At 42.0% G+C, this 27,031-nt stretch overlaps 1 long non-coding RNA gene across 1 annotated transcript in view; it reads right to left on the bottom strand.

The window, feature by feature from the left end:
- The window catches only part of LOC115093262, a 201,592-nt gene extending 174,869 nt beyond the window's left edge, over window positions 1-26,723 (bottom strand). The window contains exons 1-2 of the long non-coding RNA XR_003857255.1: window positions 26,623-26,723; window positions 9,633-9,700 (exon numbers count right to left, since the gene is read on the bottom strand). This is a non-coding gene — a long non-coding RNA (uncharacterized LOC115093262). The remainder of the gene's footprint in view (window positions 1-9,632; window positions 9,701-26,622) is intronic.
- Window positions 26,724-27,031: the final 308 nt, after the last annotated feature.

Genomic DNA, 27,031 nt, shown 5'->3' with positions numbered 1-27,031 from the left:
CTGATTATAATTCGCAGAAATCTGCATTATTGGTGATTCACTAGTGGCCCCTCGGCATCATGCAGCCTATGTGCCAGTTTTGTGCAACCTGCCAGTTTACCTTTGCAGCAAATGATCAGGAGTGATGGAGGTCTTCAAGGAAGAAGAAAAATGGTAGGGCAAGAGGAGGAAGAGCAGCAAATGTGGAAACCTACTGGGCCAGGAGGTGAATTGGTAGCAGCATCAGTATAAGAGAAGGGTTGTTGTCAGTGAAGGCTGGATGATGTGGACAATACAGAAGAGCAGGCAGTTTTGCATGTCAAGAAAAAAATGCTGTAAATTAAGGGTCTGAATCATAGGAATCCTGATTTTATTTCAATGTGTTCTAAAACTAGTTTTCAACTTGCTTAGAAGCATGATATGTTTTGTGAAGATAACCCCAGTAAGAGCATACATTAATGATATGATATCAATAAGTAAAGATTTGAAAGTACCAGTCTTTGATGTTTGTTGTTTTGTTTTCCACCAATGTGAATGGAGTAATTCTCTGCACCAAGAGATCAACACATCATAGTAAAAAAGATGCAGTTCAAAGTGTGTCCTTGTAGTTCAATATTATATTTAATTATTTAATGTGAATGGCAACTCCACTGTGTTAACAACAGTAAAACTTGAACGATGAGTCCCCTGACACGGATCCCGTGTTTCGCCCATAGGCTGCATTGGGAGGGACAGAAGAACAAGCCTTAACAATCTTATACCGTGTCGGGGGCTCATCGTTCAAGTTTTATTTATTTATTTAAAGAGTCTTCTATACCGATGTTAGTCGAAACATCACCTCGGTTTACATGGAACAAAAGCAACGGAAATTACAAGTAACAGGGGAAGGGTAAGGGGTACAAAAAACCAATAGGAGAGCAGAGAAGCATAGGAACAAACAACAAGTGAACTATAATGTCATAAGAACAAGGTCATAGTCAAATTCAGGTCATGATCCATCACAATTCAATATTCATCAAGGGTGTTGGGGAAAGGCTTGTTTGAATAGCCAGGTTTTGAGCTGGGATCTGAATTTGGTGATGCAAGGTTCAAGTCTGAGGTGGGTTGGGAGTGAGTTCCAGTGCATAGGTCCAGCAATGGAGAGCACCCGATCCCTTGTAGCTGTGAGGTGTGCTTTCTTTAGGGATGGCACATGGAGGGACCCTTTGTTAGTGGTCCTTGTCGGTCGATTCGAGCAGGCAAATTGGAGGGGATCTACCAGCCAGTTGGAGTGATGGGAATATAAGGCTTTATGGATAATGGTCAGGGATTTTACTGTTATTAACACAGTGGAGTTGATGTTCACATTAAAAAATTACATATAATATTGAAGTACAAGGACACACTTTGAGCTGTATCTTTTTTGCTATGATGTGTTGTTTTGTTTTCAACATCTTTATTACACATTTCCGTATCTAGTCTGCTAAATTTTACAAAATATCATTGGATGCTGATAAACACATTATACTAAAACTATCTAACATTTTAATTATTGCTTCTGTTTGAATTCCCACTTTGCCTCTGATAATCTATGTGACCTTAGCTAAGTCATTTTTAACCCTTCTGTGTCTCATTTTATTCAAGAGTAATTAGTTTAATTAGAACACCAGTATTGCTGATCACCCCATTAGAGAGTTGTCACAGTCTTGAGCATTGTGTACGAGGACCAAGGTATTGTAATTTTCAAAATGGCTTTGATTGTAGAATATACTGCAGTGCTGTTTGATGAAAGATAATGCATGAAGGCATCATATTTTTCTCTTTTCCTGTTTGACTTGTAGAATAAATAAAAACACATCTAGTATTCATGTTGCTTGTCTTTCTTACATAAGGTGGCCAACTGTCCTGTATTAGATCTATTTCTCATTTGGCTTTAACAATTTTATAGTTTGTTACTGTCCTGAATTAAAAAAAATTCTTCCGGTTCAATGTATTTCAGTGAACCTTTATAACTAGTCCCCACACATCCTTCAAAAATAATATTTAAATGTTGGTCACACTGGGGAAAATTTTCAAAGAGTTTAGGCTCCTATCTTTTGGAATTAGGCTCCTAAATTAACCCTTTTAAAAATTGACTAGGGCTTGAGTCCCTAAATTTAAGATCCTAATTTCATTAGGCTTTTAAATTTAGGAAACTAAAAACATCGGTGGTTACAAGGGTGGAGTTAGGATGGGGAAACAAAGTTGGGAGTGTGGCACTGATTTTCAGAACTAGGCACCTACTTTAGGGGCCTAAATCTAAGAAAATAAATAGCAGGCTAAATTTAGAATCTAACTTTTAGGGTTCCTAAATTTAGATGAATTTTCTGCTGAAAACTTAGGGACCTATTTTAGAGGCCTAAATTTGGGAGATTAGCTTTTTATTATTAATATCTGCCTCACATTTCTTAGATTATTTGTTGGTACCTATTAATCTTTTATTGTATCTAATGCTAAAAATATCAGCCAAATACCCCTAATTTTAATCATCAAAGTGGTGCTTCCTGACAGAGCAAAGAAAATGAGTAGCAATCTTGGGAGGAGTTTCAAAGAATATTCCAGTGCTTGGCAGCTAAGATTCAATGCAATAAAAGAAAAGAGTCATTCATTCCGGTGCAGACATCTAGGGGAGCAGTACATGATGGGGACTGAAATACTGACGCACGCCAAAGAGGAACTTGGGGTAATTGTATTTGATGACCTCAAGATTGAAATCTAAAATACTGTAAGAACAGAATCAGAAAAAAAGCAGTTTAATGGCATTTTATATGGTAGTTGGGGCAGTGGATTTGATCCAAGAATACAGCTCTAAACAAGCTGCCCTAAGAATGAGAGAAAACCAAAGAAGTGAAATGTCATATTACTTTGTGTATATGAAATAAATCAGTGCTGGAGTTGGTAGAAGAAATGGTTTGAGTTAATCTTGTCAAAATTATACTGTTTGACACATCTGCCTTGTGTTAATTTGGATCTGAAATGTGTTTGGTTTACCTGGTAATTCTGCAAACTAGCATGCACTGCATTTATGGACTACCTAAAACTCAATTTTTGTACTCAGAATAGGCCAGTGTTATTTTCATGTTTGAACTTACTGCTGAAAATGTTCAGATAAGAATAAAATCTCAATATTTGTTTAATCCAAACATAGTCAATGTCTGTAGATATCTAGTCAGAACCTGAAAGTGAACCATGCTAGTTTGCCCTTCTTTGTCCACTGTGAGTATATTAGAAAAAGAATATAGAGAGGCCATTCATAAATCTTTTGAGAACGTCCCTCTTGGATAATATTAAATGTCCTACAGAAAGTGAATGTTGTTCATTATCTGATAGGGAGCACATGAAAAGAATTTGCCAGCTTTTATTTTATGTAATATATCATGATGATTTGAGTCAGTTTTCTTATTTAATTTTTGATTGTTTAAAACTGAAGTTCAGGACTTGTGGGTTAAAAGCCAGCTTATTCAGGAGACCAAGATACCTACAGGTTAATTGCTTGCACTCATGGCCTTAGAAAAAAATGAAACTTCAGAGTAAGATGGAGAAACAAAGTAACTTTTCAAAATCAGCACGAAGCAGAGTGTTATTACTGGACAGCTGGTGGAACCAGCCCCATGGCTCATTCTGTAATGTTGCATGCTATAGCACGAAGGGCTTGAGTTTGACTCTTGGTTGGACTTGATCGTGCCCCAGAGGTGGCATTTTTAAGCCAGGGAAAAAAAAGAGAAGATGGCCATTGCCCATGGTAGTCCCTGTTTATCAATGAGTTGGTCATGGTAATATAGTACAGTGGTTCTCAACCTTTTTCCCATCGTGACACACCTGACAGACCACGCTCACATGTGTGACACAATGCTCATTACAATTTACGGTGGAAATAAAAAATAAAGGTCCAGTATTATTTTTATTGTTAAGAATGACACAAGGAAAAGATACGTATTCTGGTTGAACAGAAATTGCATAAATTGTAAACATCACACACCAAAACAGCACCAATTCAGCACTTAACAGTAACCACCTAACCTAAGAAAAGGCAACACTAAAAATATTACACCAAGCCTTAAGACACCAATACATCTCCTATTAGGAAAACAAATCAGGCTGCTATAGAGCCCTACACAGAAACTACATGCCAGCAGAAAACCTCACCTGAATCACATGTGCTGACCCTCACCTAACAAAGAATAAAGAGACCAAAACACATAACTAGAAGCATGCAGACAAAAACTGAATTAGAAACCGCAACAAGCCAGGGTCTCTGTATGCAGTGTAACAAAGGAAAAAAAAGAAACATCACCCATCCTTATAAAACAAATCAAGAAATATAAAATCAGTAGCAGTAAAACCATACTAACAAAAGGAACAGATTATTTCAAACAGCGAATGAATGGAATATCCAATAATTAAAAACTCATATCAAAAATTTCTAGATACCAATAAAATATTTCAAAATAGCAGACACAAAGACCCAATAATGAAAAATAATAAGGATACAAAAAATGTTTTGCTCTGCATACCTGGGGACGTTTGATATCCAGGTGCCCTGAGATTGTTTTTGAATTAGCAGAAGGAGGGGTGGTTTGCTTGGAACCTTCTCCTCTCTCTCTCACACTGGCTCACAATCGCTCACATATACACATGCTTTTCTCTCTCCTTATATAGGCTCTTAATTACACATTTACACACATGCTGTCTATCTTTTCAGTAGAGATGTGTATCGTGTGATCGATCGTCTTAACGATAGATTTCGGCTGGGGGGGGAGGGAATCGAATCGTCGCGGTTTTGTTTTTGTAAATATCATGTAAATCGTAAATCGGGGAGGGCGGGAAACCGGCACACTAAAACATCCCTAAAACCCACCCCGACCCTTTAAAATAAATCCCCCACCCTCCCGAACTCCCCCCAAATGTCTCACATTACCTGGGGTCCAGTGGGAGGGTCCCGTTGTGATCTTCCACTCTCGGGCTATGGGTGCATTGATAGAAAATGGCGCCGGCGCTACATTTGCCCTGTCAAATGACAGGGCAAAGGTAGCACCGGCACCATTTTGGTTCCTATCCCCCGACGTCACGAGCGTAGGAGATCGCTCCCGGACCCCCCGCTGGACCCCCAGGGACTTTTGGCCAGCTTGGGGGGGCCTCCTGACCCCCCCCAAGACTTGCCAAAAGTCCAGCGGGGGTCCGGGAACGACCTCCTGCACTCGAATCATGTTGCCGTACGGCCGGCGCCATTTTGCAAAATGGCACCGGCCATCCAGTGCTCCCTCCATGTGACAGGGGCCGGCCAATGGCACGGATACCCTGTCACATGGTAAGGGCAAAGGGCCATCGGTGCCATTTTGATTAGTGGCAGCCGACGGCCCGGAAGCGGGAGATCGCTCCCGGGACCCCCACTGGACCACCAGGTACCTGTAAAATGTTTTTTTGTTTTGGGGGGGGGGGTCGGGAGGGTGGGGGAAGCAAAGGGATTAGTTTTAAAGGGTCGGGGTGGGTTTTTTGTTTATCGGCTCAGGCGCAGCCGATAAACAAAACTGCGATCGTACCCGATGAAAAAAAACCCACATGTGAATCGGAACCAGAATCCCAACTGATTCCGGTTCCGATTCACATCTCTAAGTGGCATTATATATAACAAATAATATTCAAGTAACAGAATTGCAGGGCTTCTGAGGTAAAGAGGAGGCGCTGTGGGTTAATCTGGAAGGAGGGAATTAAATATCTATTTATACTGATGTAATATAGAGACCTCCATTGCAGAGAGAAGAAAAATAAAGTGTAATAAAGGATATTCACAAAATTGCTATGAGAGGGTGGTGCTATTTCTAGGGAATTTCAATCTGCTGGATATTGATTAGGACATCCCAACACCCTTCTAGAAGCAAGGAAATCCTGGATTCATTGCAGGGAGAACTGTTCAGTCAATTGGTAATGGAACCCACACAGAAAGAGGAGATACTGGACCTGGTGCTTACCAATGGGGATAACTAATGTTATAGTGCATGATCATCTGCATTCCAGTGATGCCGTGATTCATTATTAGAGGAAATCTAAGGACCTGATTTACAAAGCATTCTCTCATAGACATAGAATGGGAGAAAAGCTTTAGAAAATCAGGCCCTAAATGTTTTTAAATGGGGGAAGTCCTCACAGAGTCGTTAGTTGAATGGGAAAATCTAGTGGAAGGAGAAAATCAGTCAGCAAAACTAAAAGGAGATAGAATAAGGACAACTAGCATTTTTGTTACATAAGTAAATAAAGGAAGGAAAAGCAAGCTGCTATGGTTTTCTAAAGAAGTAGCTAAAAATGTAAGGAAAAAATACAAGTGATTGCAGAAAGAGGAAGTCAGGTGATGACATCTAGAAAAACAAAAAGAAGCTGGAAGAGTGATCAAGAATGCAAAGCTGCAAATTAAAACAAATTAGCAAATGTGGTAAAACAGGAGGACAAGACTTTTTTTTAGACATGTTAGTGATAGGAGGAAATGCAAAAGTGGCTTTGTGAGACAACAAAGATGAAGGGAAGGAATATGTAGAAGCTGTTGAGGAAAATGTGAAACTGCTTAAGAAATTTTTCTGTTCGCTGTTCACTGTGGAAAGGCTAGGAGTAGGATCACATAAAATGAATACAAATAAAATTGAAAATGAGGTAAACTTCAATTTTCAGAAAAGTGTTTTGTGAGGAGCTAACTAAATGTAAGGTAGATAAAGTAAGGTGGTCGTGTTGAATTCATCTGAGGGCATTAAGGGAACATAGAGAAGGGCCGCTGGGTAACTTTTTCAACACTTCTCTAAATTAGGGTGTAATTCTGGAGGACTGGAGGCAGGTGGATGTAGTTCCTAGTCATAAAAATGGAAGGAAGAAGGAGGCTGGGAACTACAGGCCTGTTAGTCTGACCTCTATAGTGAGCAAATTAATGGAATTGCTGCTAAAACAGAGGAGAGTGCAGTTTCTGGAATCCAGTGGATTACAAGATCTAAAGCAGCATGGCTTTACTAGAGGTAAGTCTTGTCAAATGAATGTTATTTACTTATTTATTTATTTAATGAAATTTATAAACTGCTTTCCTGATTTAAAACAAATCACTCAAAGCAGTGTACAATCATAAATACATTAATAAACAACTTATTAAAATCATAAAACAAAGTAAACCAGTAAATCAATTTCTTTGGGTAACCAGAAAGTTGGATCAGGGAGAGAGCTAGATGTAGTGCACTTAGATTTCAGTAAGGCATTTGACATGGTTCCACACAGGCAACTTATATTTATTTATTTATTGATTTGATTTATTTATACATAGTGGGCCGGATTTTAAGGCCCTGCGCGCGTAAATCCAGCCGGATTTACGCGTGTAGGGCACTCGCATGCCGGCGTGCCTATTTTGCATAGGCCGCCGGCGTGCGCACAGCCCCGGGACGTGCGTAAGTCCCGGGGCTTCGTAAAAGGGGAGGGAGGGGGCGTGTCTGGGGTCAGGGGGTCAGTTTGGGGGCGGGACCGGGGGCGTGGCGCCAGCCCAGGGGCGTGGTCGAGGCCTCCGGACCAGCCCCCGGGTCAGGTGATGGCGCGCCAGCAGCCCGCTGCGCACGCAGATCTACGCCTGCTGAAAGCAGGCGTAAATCTGCCAACAAAGGTAGGGGGGGGGTTTAGATAGGGCCGGGGGGTGGGTTAGGTAGGGGAATGGAGGGGAAGGTGCGGGGGGGGGGGTGGAAAGAAAGTTCCCTCCGAGGCCGCTCCGATTTCGGAGCGGCCTCGGAGGGAACAGGCACGTGCGCCGGGCCTCGTCGGCTACGCGCGTATCTTATAAAATCCAGCGTACTTTTGTTCACGCCTGGTGCGCGAACAAAAGTACGCGCTCGCAGCAAAATATAAAATCTACCCCACTTATATTATGCTTGTAGCAAGAAAATGCTAAGCAGATAAAGTGAGGAGGTTCAGATGGAAAACATCTGAGGATATTAAGGGAACTAAATAAATATAGCTCTCTTTGTATGGGCCCTAAAGTGACTGATGGGTTAGAAAGTGGCTAAGTGGGGGATGCAAGTGAGCATAGAAAAAATATGGCAGCTTAATCTTCTAGCTCAACTCAAGACTCCGTATCATTTTTCAGTCTGATTGCTGATGTTTGTGTGCTGACCCATTGGATTTTGGCTGTTCTCAAGTTGAGATCATGTCCAGAACCAAATTGGGGATGATTGAGCATTTGCTTTGATGTTGGGAACAAAACATTCCAAGCATGATCCTCCAACACCAGAGAAGGCACACTTTCTAAAGCCTATGGCTTCTGCTGACCTGAATTTAGAGCAACTCCAACTGAAGGAAATTCTCAAACACAACATGGAAACAACTTGTTCAATCAAGCTGGAACTCACTGATCTCACATCTAATGTAGACCCTTTCAGCCTCACATGGAATTCCTCAGGAGAAAGGTTAATTACTGCAAAAACCACCATTACATACCTTAGATCTATGACCAAGAAAATAGTGGTCTTAGAATGTAATGTAGAAGATTTATTCAACAGGAATAGGTGGAATGATTTACATATCCTTGGAATACCAGAGGGTCATGAAGAAACCAATATCCTTCCTTTCTTGAGGCACTTCATATCAGCATGCTTAGATATTCAATTTGACTCCCTGCTGGGGATAGAATGCACCCATTGTATTCTGTCTAGACTATTGATGCAGGCCAAGTATCTATGCCCAATAATTTTTAAGATTCTACATTATCAGGAGGCTTTGTTGATACTATAGGCTGCAAAGTAAAAAGCACCTATTATTTATGATAATTTTGAGGCCTCTCTTCATCCCAGATCTTGCCAAAACTACAGCTAACTGTAAAAAGATGTTTTTGAGCCTGAGAATGCACTTAAAGTTGCTGGCATGAAATATTGTCTCCTTTACCTGGGAAGAATGTAGGTCACCCACAACAATGCAACAAAAAGCTATGATTCACCGGATGAACTGATTTCAATGTGTATTTCGATGGACACTTGTTTTTTTTGGAGTGCCTTCACTTTTGTGAATCTTCAGATCCTCATTGGACTAGTCTTTATGATGTGGTTTTCTAAGCCTTGTTCGAGATGGTAGACCCCATCATTGTATTGCTTCCTGTGCTTTGCATCCTTTGTCAGTATTTTTGTGTTAATATGTCTCGAAGTTTGTGCTAATTTTGCTCGATATGTTCATATGGATCCTGCCACTATGGTTATTTTAATTAGTCACAGCTACAGACTTTATTATTTAACTGACTCAGTTGGATGGAGTTTGGAGCAGCCTATTCTTTGACTCTCAAGGTCCTTTACTTCCTGAATGTTGGATTTTGGTGTTGCATTTTTTTTTTTCTGCTGCACCCTTTTCCTGCCTTCCTATTTCTAAATTATTTTATTTCTTTCTTCTTGTTAGAGAATTGCTGTTCACTATCTCACCTGTAAGCCTACTAAGCAATGCGGATAACCTTTTGGGAACCTGTCTGAGTGTTTGTATGCTTGAGTCACATATGATTTCTTTTATATGGTTAATATGGCTACCGATTTAAAAGTTTCCTTTCTGAATGTTAATGAAATTATCCACTGCATTAAAAGAATGTATTGTCATGCTTTAAATCTCTTCACCCTGATTTGGTATTTTTGCAGGAAACTCACCTCCTCCACCAGGAATCCCTCAAACTCAAGAGGGAATGAGTTGTAAATGTGGTCTTTGTTCCTGCACTCTGAAAAAAAAAAAAAAAAGAGGTGTTACAATAACTTTTCATAAACCGTTACCCAACCATATAGTGGAACAGGAGGAGGATCCCAAAAGATCATAGGTGGCAGTGGCCATGACAATTCATGATAAGACCCTTCTGTTGCTTAAGATTTATGCCCTTAATTCTAATGTATCTTCTATTTATCAGGTATCTTGGCAGAGCTTTACAGTCATGAGGATCTACTGGTGATATTGGGAGGCAATTTTAATCAGCCATTGGATTTGATATTAGACTGGCAATCCTCCTGCCTGAGTAAATCTTCTTCAGTGTATAATGTGGTCCATTACCTCCTTTCATCTCAATGGCTTGTTGACCCATGGAAGTTACTATACCCCACTGACAAAGATTATACTTTCTTTTCCTTCCTTCACCAGTCATATTCTCATATTGATTTTTTTTATTTTTATTTCTAATAGCATGTTGAATCCCACCTATTTGGCTCGAATTTTTCCTATATTCATTTCAGATCATGCTTTGATTTCTATATTTTTGAATAGGACTTAACTCCTCCTAATTCCCGTTAATGGGGGTGCTCAAGCAGCGAAGGCGCATGAGCGCACGCCATGACCTGTGCACCCGGATGGATGTCTGAGGTCACGGCGTGCGCTCATGCGCCTTCGCTGCCTTGAGCACGCAATTTGGACGTGTGTTCGTGCACCTTCGCCAGCGGGGCTGCTGGAAGCCGCTTTCGCCATCGACTGCCCCAGGGAGGCAGGGGAGCCGCGGTGGGTGCCTCGGGAGGAGGGGAGAGAGGACTGGGGCTGCTGGAAGCATGCAGTAAGTTTACTTTTGTTACAATTTCTATTTGCTTTAATAACATGTCGAGTCGATTTTCGCCCTGCGCCTTGCTTCGGGAGGGGGGGGAAAGAGGACTGGCAATCCCCGATGCCGGAGCGTAGGAGAACCATCCACTTCCTGGTACCTGTCATTTCAAATGTCATTTGAAATGACATTTGAAATGACAGATACCAGCGCACCCAGGATACTGTATAGGCGCTGTATAGCGCTCTATACAGTAAAATGGATTGTGCTTCATGGACGCTTCATGGACGCGCTTTGGACGCGGCTTGCATTTGCGTCTAATTTAAATACTGTATCGAGTGGTATGTGATCCAAACTGTGCGTGCGGCAAACGAGGGTGCGCCCGGCACTGCCGCACTCTTTCTAACGCGTCCTTATTGTATCGGCCTGTAGGACGGATAACAAAAGAGCGATAATTCTAAGTTTAGACAAGGAAAAAGCCTTTGATTCCCTGGGATTTTATGTTTTAGGCCCTAGAACAATACGGGTTTTGGGACCTATTTTGACATGGTTTAAATCTTATATGACAATCTCTCTGCTCGAATACTTATAAATGGGGTGGCATCCCATCAGTTCAAATTACAATGTGGAGTTTGACAGGGATGCCCACTCTCACTGCTCCTATTCATTTCATCCATAGAAACTTTGATCATTAAGGTACAAGCAGCTGCAGATTTAAGGGCATTGAAATAAGTAAGCAATCCTTAAAGATACCATCGCTGCCCGATGTCTCCACTCCGCCCACCTTACCGCATTGGCGACTCCCTTCGGGGTATATGGAAGGCTAGCTGCCGCAACATCTTTTGGCTGTCCTCGTCTGGCGTCCCCGGACCGGCCCAACGCTGCAATTCGCCATGTTGACCTTGTTGACATTGTGTGAGTGTTACCATCAGGTTCTGTCCATGAACCCTGCATACCCTGCCTACTCACTATATTTCAGTTTCTCTACAGCTCAGCCTCCAGGGATCGCTGTTCCAGTATCTGAGGGACTACAGCCCAGCCGGGCATTCCAGCTCACTACTGCCACCTCTGGTGGTTCAGTATACTGTCTAATAAAAGAACTAGTGTGTGTCTGTCTCCTAACTCTGAGCCTGACCGGTGGTCCCTCTCGGGATCTTCCCCCGGGGGCATGGTCATCTGCCACCGGTCCAAGGATCCACCCACAACTCTGCTAAATAATGGCAAGATCTCTATGTTTGCTGACCACATTCTGATTTTTTTGTTGGAAACCCTCATGTAGGCATACCCCAGATTGTGAATTTATTTTCGCAATTCCACTCAGTTGCTGGTTTGAAAATTAATTTCAACAAACCTGAAGCCCTGGTGCATGATGCAGGCCTTCAGGACTCCTGGCAGGGTATTTTCCCATTTGCCTGGGCACAAACCTATTTGAAATACTTAGGGGTCCTCATCCCTCGGTATCTCACTTTTGTACAACCTAAATATTAAAGGTGTTCTTTCTGGGATCAAATCACAATTACATATGTAGCACGAGCTCCCTCTTTCATTAATAGGCTGCTGTGCACTCCTTAAGAAGGTGATCATTCCCAAAGTCCTATACTAGCTACAAATGCCCTATTTAAATCTTTATTCTTAAAATGTATATGGCATGGCAAGTGTGCTAAGATCATCTAAGGCACATAAGAACATAAGATAAAATAAGAAAAGAACATAAGATAATCCATACTGGGTCAGACCAAGGGTCCATCAAGCCCAATATCCTGTTTCCAACAGTGGCCAATCCAAGTCACAAGTATCTGGCAAGTACCCAAACATTAGATAAATCACAAGCTACTATTGATAATTAATTACTGAAATAGTAATTTATGGATTTTTTCCTCTGGAAACTTATTCAAACCTTTTTTTAAAACCAGTTATACTAACTGCTGTAACCACATCCTCTGGCAATGAATTCCAGAGCTTAGCTAACTATGTGCTGATTGAAAAAGAATTTTCTTCAATTTGTTTTAAATGAGCAACTTGCTAACTTCATGGAGTGCCCTGGTTTTCCTATTATCTGAGAGAGTAAATAACGAATTTACATTAACTTGTTTAAGTCCTTTCATGATTTTGTAGACTTCTGTCAGATCCCCCCTCAGTTGTCTTTTCTCCAAACTGAACAGCATTAACTTCTTTAGCCTTTCCTCATAGGGCAGCAGTTCCATGCCCCTTAACATTTTGTTTGTCCTTCTCTGCACTTTCTCAAGTGCAACTATATCCTTTTTGAGATGCGGTGACTAGAATTGCACACAGTATTCAAGGTGTGATCTCACCATGGAGCAATACAGAGGCATTATGACATCCTCTGTTTTATTTGCCATTCCCTTCCTAATAAAATTTTTGATTGCCACAGCACACTGAGCCAATGATTTCATATATTATCCACTATGATGCCTATCTACAAGCAGCAGAATTGATGGACCAGAGGCAGCATGGTTTCACCAAGGGAAGGTCCTGTCAGACAAATCTGATCGACTTTTTTGATTGGGTGACTAAGGAATTGGATCAAGGAAGAGTGCTCAATGTCATCTACTTGGATTTTAGCAAAGCTTTTGATACGGTCCCACTCAGGAGGCTGGTGAATAAAATGGGAAGCTTAGGAGTGTGTTCCAAGGTGGTGGCCTGGATTGAAAACTGGTTGATGGACAGAAGACAATGTGTGATGGTAAATGGAACTTACTCTGAAGAGAAAGCGGTGTTAGGCAGAGTGCTGCAAGGATCGGTGTTGGGACTGGTCCTGTTCAATATCTTTGTGAGCGACATTGCAGACAGGATAGAAGGTAAGGTTTGTCCTTTTGCGGATGATTCTAAGATCTGCAACAGAGTGGACATGCCGGAAGGAGTGGAGAGAATGAGATGGGATTTAAGAAAGCTGGAAGAGTGGTTAAAGATATGGCAGCTGAGATTCAATGCCAAGAAATGCAGAGTCATGCATATGGGGTGTGGAAATCCAAAAGAACTGTATTTGATGAGGGGTGAAGGGCTGATATGCACGGAGTAGGAGAGAGACCTTGGGGTGATAGTGTCTAACAATCTGAAGGCGGTGAAACAATATGACAAGGCGATAGCTAAAGCCAGAAGAATGCTGGGCTGCATAGAGAGAGGAATATCGAGTAAGAAAAGGGAAGCAATTATCCCCTTGTACAGGTCCTTGGTGAGGCCTCACCTGGAGTACTGTGCTCAGTTCTGGAGACCGTATCTCCGAAGGGACAGAGACAGGATGGAGGTGGTCCAGAGAAGGGCAACCAAAAAGGTGGAGGGTCTTCATTGAATGACTTATGAGGAGAGATTAAAGAATCTAAATATGTACACCCTGGAGGAAAGGAGGAGCAGAGGTGATATGATACAGACTTTCAGATACTTGAAAGGTTTTAATGATCCAAAGACAATGACAAACCTTTTCCGTTTGAAAAAAATCACCAGAACCAGGGGTTACAATTTGAAGCTCCAGGGAGGAAGACTCAGAACCAATGTCAGGAAGTATTTCTTCATGGAGAGCGTGTGGATGCCTGCAATGCCCTTCAGGAGGAAGTGGTGAAGACCAAAACTGTGAAGGATTTCAAAGGGGCGTGGGATAAATACTGTGGATTCATAAAGTCTAGAGGATGTGAATGAAGAGAAGAGGTATGGTGGTGGCTTGCGGGAATGACAGCTACTACCTGGAGATTAATACCCTTATTCAATAAACATACTCACTGCTAATGCGACTCCAACATTGCTCTATGCTTCAACGGCAAGAGGAAATGTGGAAAAAAAGATTTGCATTCACAAAAAAGCAGGGGAGTAACTTGCTTGTTGCGGCAGTTACTACCCCAAACCAAATAAGACTGATACTTCACTTTCAATGCATATCCAGCATAGCTCTCTGCTTCAACAGCAGGGGGGAAAGAGGAAAAGAGGATTCATATTCAGGCAACAACCAACAAGGACTGAATTACATAGTCTGGGTAAACTAATAAGCATGAGTGTAGCTTGCTTGTTTCGGCGGTTACTACTCCGAATCAATTAAGCCTGATACTTCACTTGGAATACATATCCAGCGCAGCTCACTGCTTCAACAGCAGGGGAGAATAAAGAAAAGAGGATTTATACCACCTTTATACCACCCCTTACTGCTTCCTTCCCTTGTACTCCTAGCCCCCTATTACCCCTCCCTCTCACCCCCTAGCAACCCCTCCCTCAAAGTACCCGTGCCTTACTGTACCCCTCTTCACTCTACCCCACCCGCCCCTCTCCCCCTGCTCCCTCCCTCCTTTCTCCCCCCCCCACTAGCTTTTAACTATACATATGTGTACTTGCCTCCTCATACTGTAAATAAGCCCTCATATGCTAATTTCTCAAGTGTACATGCCTCGTTTAATTTGTTTATAAGTTCTTTTGCATATTTAACCCTAACTTGAATGCAAAAAAGTTGTAATTCTGCTGTTGACTCTCTTCCTTTGTATTTTGCATATTACCCAGTTAGCCCCTCCCTTGTTCATTGTAATTTCCCTTCTCAGTTACTTGTAAACCGACATGATGTGTCCTACGAATGCCGGTATAAAAAAGTGTTAAATAAATAAATAAATAAATAAATATTCAGACAACAGCCAACAAGGACTGACTTGCACAGGCTGGGTAAACAAATAAGCGTAGGAGTAGCTTGCTTATTGTGGCAGTTACTACCCCTAACCAAGTAAGCTAGATACTTCACTTAGATGCAGCTCCAGCACTGCTCTCTACATCTATGGTGGGGGTGGAAGGTAGGTAACTAGAACCAAAAAGTTACTAATAAGGGCCAAGAGTAACAGATAAATATGAGAAAAAAAAAGTGTGAAAGCTTGCTGGGCAGACTGGATGGGCCATTTGGTCTTCTGCCGTCATTTCTATATATATAAATCTTTCCTGGGTGGTAATTCCTAAGGTAGAACCTAACATTGTGTAACTACAGCAAGAGTTATTTTTTCCTGTTTTCATCACTTTGAACTTGTCCACGTTAAATTTCATCTGCCATTTGGAAGACCATTCTTCCAGTCTCACAATGTCCTCCTGCAATTCATCACAATCCTCTTGAGATTTAACTCCTCTGCATAATCTTGTGTCATCCGCAAAGTTGATCACCTCACTCGTTGTACCCCTTTCCAGATCATTTATAAATATATTAAAAAGCATCAGTCCACGTACAGATCCCTGAGGCACTCCACTGTTTATCGTTTTCCACTGTGAAAACTGACCATTTAATCCCACTCTCTGTTTCCTGTCTTTTAACCAGCTTGCAATCCACAAAAGGACATCGCCTCCTAGCCCATGACTTTTTAGTTTTCTTAGAAGCTTCTCATGTGGGACTTTGTTGAAAATCCAAATAAGCACAGCTACTGGTTCACCTTTGTCCACATGTTTATTCATCCCTTCAAAAAAATGTAGGAGATTTGTAAGGCAAGACTTCTCTTGGGTAAATCAATGTTGGCTGTGTTCCATCAAACCATGTCTATCTAAATGTTTTGTGATTTTTGTTGCGCTTCCCGTCTGCGTTGGATCCGCGACTGGGCCTGCTTACCTGGCGCAACCCTCTACCAGCGCTGTCTCGAGTTCCTGCTCTATCCGACCTCATCCTCCATGGGTGTCCCCGGCTCCCTCACGGCCTTCGGCATCATGGTTGTCCTCACGCCGGGGCTCAGCATCATCCTCAGCGTTGGCCCTACCCCCCTAGCTTGCTCATGTGGAGCTCTGCTTAATTTAAAGAGCCAAGTGTGGAAAGATCTCGGGCGGTGCCCGATTCTGATGTCACTCATGCAAGGTATATATATACCTCAGCCTGGCCCCTAGCACGGCGCTTTGGCAATCGGGTCATACACTCTGTTGTCTCTAGTTTGCCTTCCTGCGTTCCAGTGTCTTGCTCCTATGTCTCCTGTTCCAGCGTCTCCTGTGTCTCCTGTTCTAGCATCTCCTGTGTCTCCTGTTCCAGCGTCTCCTGTTCCTTTGTCTCTCCATTCCTGGTAGTACCCTTCAGACTGATCTCATGGTACTGACCTCTGCCTGAACTCCGACTACTCTTGATTGCTTCCTGACCTGACCTCTGCCTGGAACCACGACTACTCTTGATCGCAACCTGGAACTTTACATTTGCCTGATCTGACTACACCCAGATTGACCTCTGTTACCGACCCTGCTTTGGCTGACCATTTTGGATAGATACTCTAGCATTGATCCTTGCCATACACTTGGACACTCTCTTCAGGCCTCCGACGACCTCTGGACTTCACTGTTTGCACACCGACCACGCATCCTTGTTCGTGGTGGGCACTCCCTTGAACTTTCTCTCTAGGAGACCCTTCGAGGCCCACCTAAGACCAGGCGGCCCAGGTAACCAAGGGCTCAACCTGAGGGAACCCCGGGTTGCTATTGGTGAAGCTCCAGCTAGCCTCTGTCTCCTTCTGTGCTCTGCTTCCTGGTGGCAGGCACTCTCCAGGTCCGACCAGAGGGCCGTACTAATCCTGCACCAGGGCAAGGGTCCACTTCCAGTGCAACAGGTTGCCAAGGCCATGGACTTGGCAGAGTTTCCCGCCTTGCAGGCCATCCCTGGCCTGGCTGCTCATGTCTGAGAACAACAACAAGCCTTAGAAGCATTGACTGGGCCGTACCAATCCTGCACCAGGCCAAGGGTCCACTTCCAGCACAACAATTTTATTCTTTATAACAGTTTCCACAATTATTCCCGGCACTGAATTAAGACTCACCACTCTATAGTTTCCCGAATCACCCCTGGATCCCTTTTAAATTATAGGGGTTACATTGGCCATCTTACAATCTTCAGGTACATCAATGATTTTAATGACAGATTACAAATTAATTGAAATAGGTCTGAAATTTCATTTTTCAGTTCTTTCAGAACCTTGGGGTGTATACCATCCAGTCCAGGTCATTTACTACTATTAAGTTTGTCAATCAGGCCTACTACATCTTCCAGGTTAACTGAGATTTGGTTCAGTTGATCTGAATCATCACCCATGAAAACCTTCTCCGGAATGGGTATCTCTCCAATATCCTCTTCAGTAAACACTGAAGCAAAGAAATCATAAACTGATCTGCAGCAAAGTGGAAGGTGACATGGACTTTCCTGATTTGCATTTTACAATGCTGCATTTCGTTGGCAAATGGCTCACTAATATATAAGCACACTGTAAGAAGGGTTTACTAGATAATAGGTTTCACCCTGGTACCCACTGTACTTGACACATGTTTTGGGCAAACCTGCAAAAAGAGAGATAGCATTTATTTATTTATTGATTGATTGATTTAAAATTTTCGATACTGCATATTGAAAATTTCTCTGCGGTTAACAAAGATACATACATAAAAAGTCACACATTTTTTTAAAAAGAATTTACACTAATACTTAAAAACATATTTTATTGTGCTTCTAATGTTCTTGCTTGGAAATGGTTCAGATCACATTGGGGTCTTAAGTCACAGAGCTCCCTACTATTGTCTTTGATAGGTAATAAGGATTTCATACCTTGTCTAGAGTACAGTGCCACATTACTTAGCTGGAAAAATCTTGGGTTTGAATTACATTGCAAGCAGCCATGAAGAGGACAAGTTTATGGTTCAGCCTCTCTCTTCTCTACAATCCTTCTTTTGGATACCTTGATCACACTATCTGTTGTCACTGCTGAGGACAGTAGAGATCTTTCCACTTGAGCACTTTCCAAAATAAAGTTCAGGATGTTTGGTAAGGAAACATTCTATATAACTTGTTGGCATAAGCTGTGCAAGCAACGCTTATTAAAAACACCCCTGCTTTCTCTCAGTCAATACTGGACCAGGGAACTGAGCACCGAGATCGCACCCAAGGATAGAAAAAAAAGATTTTGGGAGACTATATGAAACCCCTGTTGACTTGAAGATGAAAGAGGTAGAATACAAATTGATTCATCGTGCATATTTGGACAATATTAAAAGATATTACATGAAACTGGCTTCTTCTCCAACATATTGCAAGTGTAGTGGTGAAAATGGTACACTAGTAACTAGGTTTCTAAAATGCTTTCATTTACTGCCCTTCTGGGGACAAGCGGAATTAACTATATACATAGGTGCCCAAATATACAACTCCTCTATGTAGAGAAGATTTTACTCTTTGGGCTACTATGACATTTGCAGGGCCTACTAAAGGCGTGATACAATTCATAAAGGTGGACTTACAGGTCACCTATAAATGCATCTTACAGAAATGGATAGGGAATCTGCTTCCCACTTTATCACAGTGGCAAGCTCAATGTTTGAACTTATACAGATGGAATGAATGGATATAAAAATATCCAAGCATAAAGTACTGAAACCACAGGTTGTGGCATGGAGTTATTCTTTGACAACTAGGCCCTGATATGCAGCAGTCTGTTTATAATTTGGGATATTCATCAAACTGAGGGGGGGGGGGTCTTTTGAATTAGCAACAACTCTTCTGCTAAATTGTAAGTGCAATTATTAGCTGAGCTAACAGGAGTACAGAGTTTTTTCGAATATGGGGTTAGAGGTGTGAATGAGGGGATGATAGTCTTGACTGGGTGTGTGTATGTGTGTGAAAGGAAAATGGGTGAATGATGGATGGTGACTGTAAGTGGAGGGAAGCTCACTATTTATACATAAAATCTGTAACTGTATCAGTCATATTACCTATATATATGGTTGTATTTATATTGGTTGTTGTTACATTAATGGTTGTCATGTAGCTGTTAAACTGTACTTGTTCTGCTACTGATTACAGAATAAAAATTATTTTTCCAGAAAAAGGAAAGGTATGATCTTATATATATATTTTTTTAATTTCCATGCATTCAAATAGACTAAATCGGCAAGCATACTACTTTATGAAAATCTAACAAATTCCTGTACGCACTGAGGTTCCCTGCTACATAACTTTACTTCTGCTATGGGTGGTATGAAAGTGATTACAAGCCATTTTGGATGGGTTTAAAGAGTCTAGAGTAATTGGGGGCTGTACAGGCTATCAAACCAGATGGATTGGAGGACCTATCTGTTAATTGGGTGAATTGGGATCAAACTGGAAAAAATGGCAAATGCATCAACGCAAGTCCTTTTTGAAATCCCCCCACTTACATATTAAAAGTGAGATTTGCATGCATAAGCATGCACTCACTTAAAATTCAGCGGAAAATAGCTATGTCCCTGGGTGTGGACTGATGAAAGCAAGCACATCTGCACCTGTGTGCTGGTTTAAAAGTTGCCATCCCTGTGTGTATTGTAGGGGTGTGCATTCGTTTTGAACTTATAGGTAAAACGCAACTTTTTTTTTTTTTTAACTTAAAAAAGTGATGAGGCGAAAGCGATCGGATTTCCAACTTATTCAACATAGCTATGTTGAATACGTTGGAAATCGCGATTGTTGATCCTAAATAAAAATTTAAACCCCTCACCCTCCTTAATCCCCCCCCCCAAGACTTACCAAAACTCCCTGGTGGTCTAGCGGGGAGTCAGGATGCCATTCTGTACTCCTTTGCGAGGAGCACGTGACGTCGCTCCGGGACCCTCGTTGGACCCAAAAGGAACTTTTGGCCAGCTTGGGGGGGCCTCCTGACCCCCCAAGCTGGCCAAAAGTTGATATTTATTGAGAATTACTCTAGAATGAAAATATCTCTTCTCTTGAGATACAAATGTGAAACACTTCAGAAACTCAAGGAGTATGTGGCAGTGACAAGCAACAAGTTCCAGCATAAATCTGAAACCATCCATAAAGATAACAGAGGAGAGTACATGGACAGAAAAACCCAATAGTACCTTAAATGACAAGAATTCAAGCATCAGACCACAGTGCCCTATGCTCTGGATCAGAATGGTGTAGCCAAGAAGAAGAAGACCTGCATAGTAACGATGATGGCAAGAATAATGTTGCTGGATTTCAATTTTCTTGACAAGTTCTGGGGAGCGGCTTTGATGATAGTGAATTATTTGTAGAATCTGCTGCAATAAGGGAAGATCACATGAAATGTGGCAATGCAGAAAACCTTGCATGAATCATCTGAGGGTATTCAGCTGCAATGTCCTGAATAGAAAGTGCTCCAAGATAGTGAACAGAGCTACAGAGGGCATGCTGTTATGATATAATGAATGAGGCTGGGGATACAGAATTATATGCCCTGGAACAGACTAAGGGCCTCATTTTCCAAGGAGTTTATGCATGTGATAATTCTGCAAACCGTGCTAACAGCAGTTAATGCATGCAAATTTTTAATTGGTTTATCACGGTTCACAATGTCTCTTGACAGGCCTATTTCAGTATGATGCAGGCTGAGAGAAAGAGAGAGAGAGAGAGAAAGAGAGAGAGAGAGAGAGAGAGAGAGAGAGACTTGCCATAGTACCTCCTCCCTAGACAGGTATTTGTATCCCTATGGGAGGTCCACCTAGTAACTCGAGGTGAGGTTTAAGTATTAGTGTAGGGGGTTAGGGGCCACTTTCACATTCAACGTGAGACGTACGAACAGAACAGTGGTCTCTTGTGAAGATTTGATGACCTACGGAGTGAGGAAACTCACTCCAAGAAAGGAGTGAGTTTCCTCACTCCGTAGGTCACATGCTTATTAGCATAAGGTACACCCCTTTTTGGTATCGCATGCGATACCAATGCGATATTGGAAAATGAGGCCCTAAGTGACAGTAATCCAAAGTTGTTTCCTCTGACAAGGAACCCTCACTGCACATTAGGGATGTGAATCGTTTTAGGACGATTAAAATTATCGTCCGATAATTTTAATATCGTCTTAAACCGTTATGGAACACAATACAATACAGATTCTAACGATTTATCGTTATAAATCGTTAGAATCGTGAGCCGGCACACTAAAACCCCCTAAAACCCACCCCCGACCCTTTAAATTAAACCCCCCCCCCTCCCGAACCCCCCCCCAAATAACTTAAATAACCTGCGGGTCCAGCGGCGGTCCGGAACGGCAGCGGTCCGGAACGGGCTCCTGCTCTGAATCTTGTTGTCTTCAGCCGGCGCCATTTTCCAAAATGGCGCCGAAAATGGCGGCGGCCATAGACGAAAAAGATTGGACGGCAGGAGGTCCTTCCGGACCCCCGCTGGACTTTGGCAAGTCTCGTGGGGGTCAGGAGGGCCCCCACAAGCTGGCCAAAAGTTCCTGGAGGTCCAGCGGGGGTCAGGGAGCGATTTCCCGCCGCGAATCGTTTTCGTACGGAAAATGGCGCCGGCAGGAGATCGACTGCAGGAGGTCGTTCAGCGAGGGTTCCGGCGCCTCGCTGAACGACCTCCTGCAGTCGATCTCCTGCCGGCGCCATTTTCCGTACGAAAACGATTCGCGGCGGGAAATCGCTCCCTGACCCCCGCTGGACCTCCAGGAACTTTTGGCCAGCTTGTGGGGGGCCTCCTGACCCCCACGAGACTTGCCAAAAGTCCAGCGGGGGTCCGGAAGGACCTCCTGCCGTCCAATCTTTTTCGTCTATGGCCGCCGCCATTTTTCGGCGCCATTTTGGAAAATGGCGCCGGCTGAAGACGACAAGATTCAGGAGCAGGAGCCCGTTCCGGACCGCTGCCGTTCCGGACCGCCGCTGGACCCGCAGGTTATTTAAGTTATTTGGGGGGGGTTCGGGAGGGTGGGGGATTTAATTTAAAGGGTCGGGGGTGGGTTTTAGGGGGTTTTAATGTGCCGGTTTTTCGATTTTTCGATTTTTAACGACTCGCAGGTTATTTAAGTTATTTGGGGGGGGTTCGGGAGGGTGGGGGATTTAATTTAAAGGGTCGGGGGTGGGTTTTAGGGGGTTTTAATGTGCCGGTTTTTCGATTTTTCGATTTTTAACTATTTTTAACGATATTTTACCCCCCCCAAACGGCAACAATACGATTCCCTCCCCCTCCCAGCCGAAATCGATCGTTAAGACGATCGAGGACACGATTCACATCCCTACTGCACATCACTCCAATGAGCCCTGAGCAAACTGTTTTCATGAGCATTACCACCCAGCATGGGTCAAGGTGAAGCCATGGAATAATCAGGTATTGTTGCCAGTGCAAACTGATATCGCTAGAGATACAAACTTAGATAAGACTGCAAAGCAACCAGCGAAGATGAAGAAGGAGGAAACTTTGGACAGTCTGGAAAGTGGTGAAGCCCAAAGAAGAACCCATATTTTGAAAGTCTACCTGGACAACCAAAGATATAACAGCTCTCATACTTTCATTCAAAAAGCAGGTTCAAGAAATACCAGAGTCCTCAACCTGGAAGGATGTTGAAAGACTACCCAGATGTGATATCAGGAGGAGAGTGGCATGAGAACTAAAAGATTTTCCCCATAAGGACGCAGGGTGGACAGTGATGAAATTCCCATTAACAACCACCACAGGGATGTCCTGGAGAGGATGGGAAGATATGTTGGAGGATTAATATCAAAAGTCATTCTCCAGACCAGATAGCCAGGGGTTAACATTTTCCGGATGTGTCATTTGACCTTGTAAGGAAGGAATGAGGCTGTAAAGGATGTAACCTTAACTAGTGAGCTGAGTTTACAGATTCCTCCCTGCCTATTATTCTAGTCACACCAGCAGAATCTCCTGTATAGAACCATATAAATGTGTATATAATGTATATTGCTATCCCATTTTCCAAAATAAAGAATCCTCACATGCTGCCATTGAAAAGCTGAGTCATTTCTACTTCACAGTAACTGTTTTCTGCAGGAGGGATCTCTGCTGTATATTTCTGGTTCTGACTCTGAACAAGGAGATTGGATCAGACTGATACCAGAGAAGGAGAAATATCTATTAGGGAGCTCCTGAGGTTGGGTCAGGGGTTTGTACTATGATATTTCTCTCTTTTTTTTTTAAGTCAGTTAACAGTTTTCTTAAAATAGAATGTAATAAATATTTAAAAAATAATAATAATACAGTTCTGTGGTAAAATCTTAACTGCACTGTAAAATTTTAAATCTCATGCAACATAATTGTTTGCATCATTTCCTCAGGGCTGAATGTAATTGGAAATCACCCTCAAACAGTTATTCTTTAGTCTAAGAACCTTGAAGGGATATCCATAATAATATATGGTATGGCATGATCTGGCATAGAAATGAAGAGAAGTTTATACATTATAAAAGAAGATAGTAGATTGACCTCTCATGTACATGTAACTTTATTATCTAAAGATATAGTATATATGGCATAAAAGAAACACAAAATAAGTGATCCTTAGGACATACAGGGCAGATATCTTGGTGACTTAGTCAAAGATTACGGTTAACCCAACTTACTCATCAATGTGTATACATGTCTATGTCTATCCTCATCTGTCAATTAGATAAATGTCTGCTACATACTGAAAGATTCATTGTGATGAATGTGAGATATGTATTATTTATATGGAAGTGGATAGTGTAATTTTTTTTCATGCAAATTATAAATGGGTGCAATTCAATTTTGAATACAATTAAGTTGAATGAAAAACATTGCATAGTAAAATGAAATACTCTGTATTGAAATTAATGCTGCATCTATTAAATATACATACTGCAGCTGAATCTCTTTAATTTCTGATTGAAAATCCATGTGTACTGTAAATAATGTGGAACAAAGGGGGCATGACAGACTATCCTAGAGTGGCTAAGCATACAGACTAAACACTCTGATAACAAATGAATAATCATTTGCTGGTTTCTCCAACCTTGTCACTTGGGATAGTGTAAGATGACAGGGTCCAATGGATATAAATTATATATCTAACATTTGCCATTTTATATATTAATAGCAACAGCAAAAGGCAAAATATCATTTTTGTGGGGGTGTGGATATCTAAAGTATTTTATCACATTATACAGAAACAAACTATGGGTTCCAATCCAAGGAATTTAATATGTGTTTATGTTTTTAACCTTCAAAATGTATTAATGGGGATTTATACTTGACTATTTTTATTTTAACTATTAAATATTTATGCAAACTTTAAAATTATTGATCATGTTCAGTCAATGTTTTATTAAAAATAGATAACCCATTAAGCTTTAAAAGAACATTAAACTAAAAGTACAGATATTTATTTGAGACAATTATATAAATCCAATGGGGTAGATTTTAAAAGAAGCACGCACGGCCTACTTGTGCATGTGCTACCCGGCGCACGCACATGTTCGCCCGATTTTATAACATGTGAATGCAGGTGCGCGCATGTTATAAAATCCAGGGTCGGTGCACACAAAGGGTACACAATTGTGCACACCGAGCCGTACTGCCTTCCTCCATTCCCTTCCCCCTAACCTAACCTTCCCTCCCCTTCCCCTAACCTTCCCCCCCCCAGCCCTACTCTAACCCCCCGACTCTTCTCTTACCTTTTGCGCCTGCCTCCAGTCAGGCGCAAGTTGCACATGCCGGCAGCTACCCGGCATGCAATCCTCCGACACAGCAGCAATGGCCGCTCTGTTGGAGGCCTCTGGCCCCGGCCCTGCCCCGCCCCACCCTCGGACCGCCCCTTTAGTAAAGCCCCAGGACTTACACGCATCCCGGGGATTTATGCGAGTCGCCTGGCCTTTTTAAAATAGGCCCGGCACGTGTAAGGCCAGTTACACACCTAACCTTTTTAAAATCCAACCCAATGTGTATTGCATCTGAGATTTTTAAATGAGAGATCAAGAATGTGCATTTACAACTAGAAGCTAAGAGTCCTTATATTTATACAAATCGAAAAGAAATAAAGCAGACCAGTACTAATATGAAGGGATGTGCAATCATTTTTCCCGAATTAGGCAATGTCAACGAAATTAGGAAGGGAATGGTGAATAAAACAGAAAATATCATAATGCCTCTGTATCGCTCCATGGTGAAACCGCACCTTGAATACTGTGTACAATTCTGGTCACTGCATCTCAAGAAAGATATAGTTGCAATGGAGAAGGTACAGAGAAGGGCGACCAAAATGATAAAGGGGATGGAACTACTCCCCTATGAGGAAAGTCTAAAGTGGTTAGGGCTGTTCAGCTTGGCAAGGAGATGGCCTGGGGGGGGGGGGGGCGTGTATGATAGAGGTCTTTAAAATCTTGAGAGGTCTAGAACGGGTAGATGTGAATCGGTTATTTACTCTTTCGGATAATTGAAAGACTAGGAAGCACTTTATGAAATTAGCATGTAGCACATTTAAAACTAATCAGAGAAAATTCTTTTTCACTCAACACACAATTGAATTCTGGAATTTGTTGCCAGGCGATGTGGTTAGTGCAGTTAGTGTAGCTGTGTTTAAAAAAGGATTGGATAAGTTCTTGAAGTCCATTACCTGCTATTAATTAAGTTGACTTAGAAAAAAGCCACTGATATTACTAGCATCAGTAGCATGGGATAGACTTAGATTTTGGGTGCTGGCCACTATTGGAAACAGAGTGCTGGGCTTGATGGACCCTTGGTCTGACCCAGAATGGCAATTTCTTAATAAGATGTAGGCTGTACTAGTGGGTCTTAGTCTCCATCCTTCCATCCCCCCTGACTTGCCACACCAGCATAATACCTATGTACAGACCAATGTAATTGTCAATGTAATGTTTATTTGCGGGGGAGGGGGGGGAGGGTTATCCCATTTGCCCAAGAAAAGTTTCATTGCATGCTGCCACAGAAAAGAGCTAAGTCATTTCTATTTCTCAGTGTTTCTCCTGACTGAACAACAAGACTGGCTAGACCGGTACTAGAAGAAAATTCCACAGTGGAAAATGGAAAGCCACACACATGGACAGAGAACACATTCGATAGCAAACACAGTCTGTCGTTAAAAAGTACATCACACTATGTATTTGTTTGCTCATTGCCTATGTAAATTGACTTCCACAAATGACACAGCCTATGAAAAAAAGAGTAACTTACACATTGTAGTCACTGTATACTGAGTCCTTATTCCAATCAAAGAAAGTCAGGGAGAACAATAAAAAAAAAAGCCAGGCAGCTGTGCAGTCTGGTCAGTGTAGTTGTCACTAACCAGAGAAAGTACAGCTGATAAAATAAATGTCTGCAATCCACAAGTCCACTCACTGCACACAGAGACATACTGTCTCTTACTTCTGTTCAATAACACTGTGTGAACAAAAGGAACAGCACAGCCCACCTTACTTTAAGTTCTCCTTCCTTTCTTTTATACGTTTCCACTTCTTCTTTGACACAGAGAGCTTCTGAAACATAATCTCTCTATCTAAGATCCAGAAGAGAAATAAGCTGAGAAAATGGTGATTTCTCAAAAGGTTGCTTTCAGTTTCAGGTTGAAAAAAAAAATGAACTCAATTGTCAATTTTTTGCAAGTTCCAGCTAGGATAGGCTGATTTAAAAATGCTTGATCATGATTGGTTCTACTCCTTCTTTGTCCCTTCCCACCCCAGCACCAGTCAGTTTAGCTTCAGTAGCTTCATTGACTTGCCTTGAATAGAAAAAAGAAAAAAAAACAAAAACAAAACCCTGCAGTTTTGCTTGTCCCATTAACTTGAATGGTCTTCAAAATAAAATGAAAGCAAAAATTGTCA

This window comes from Rhinatrema bivittatum, chromosome 6 (assembly GCF_901001135.1).
Source record: "Rhinatrema bivittatum chromosome 6, aRhiBiv1.1, whole genome shotgun sequence".
Taxonomy (NCBI): domain Eukaryota; kingdom Metazoa; phylum Chordata; class Amphibia; order Gymnophiona; family Rhinatrematidae; genus Rhinatrema; species Rhinatrema bivittatum.
Note: the sequence above shows the minus strand (reverse complement) of the source record. Positions and strands in the feature narration are given on the sequence as shown.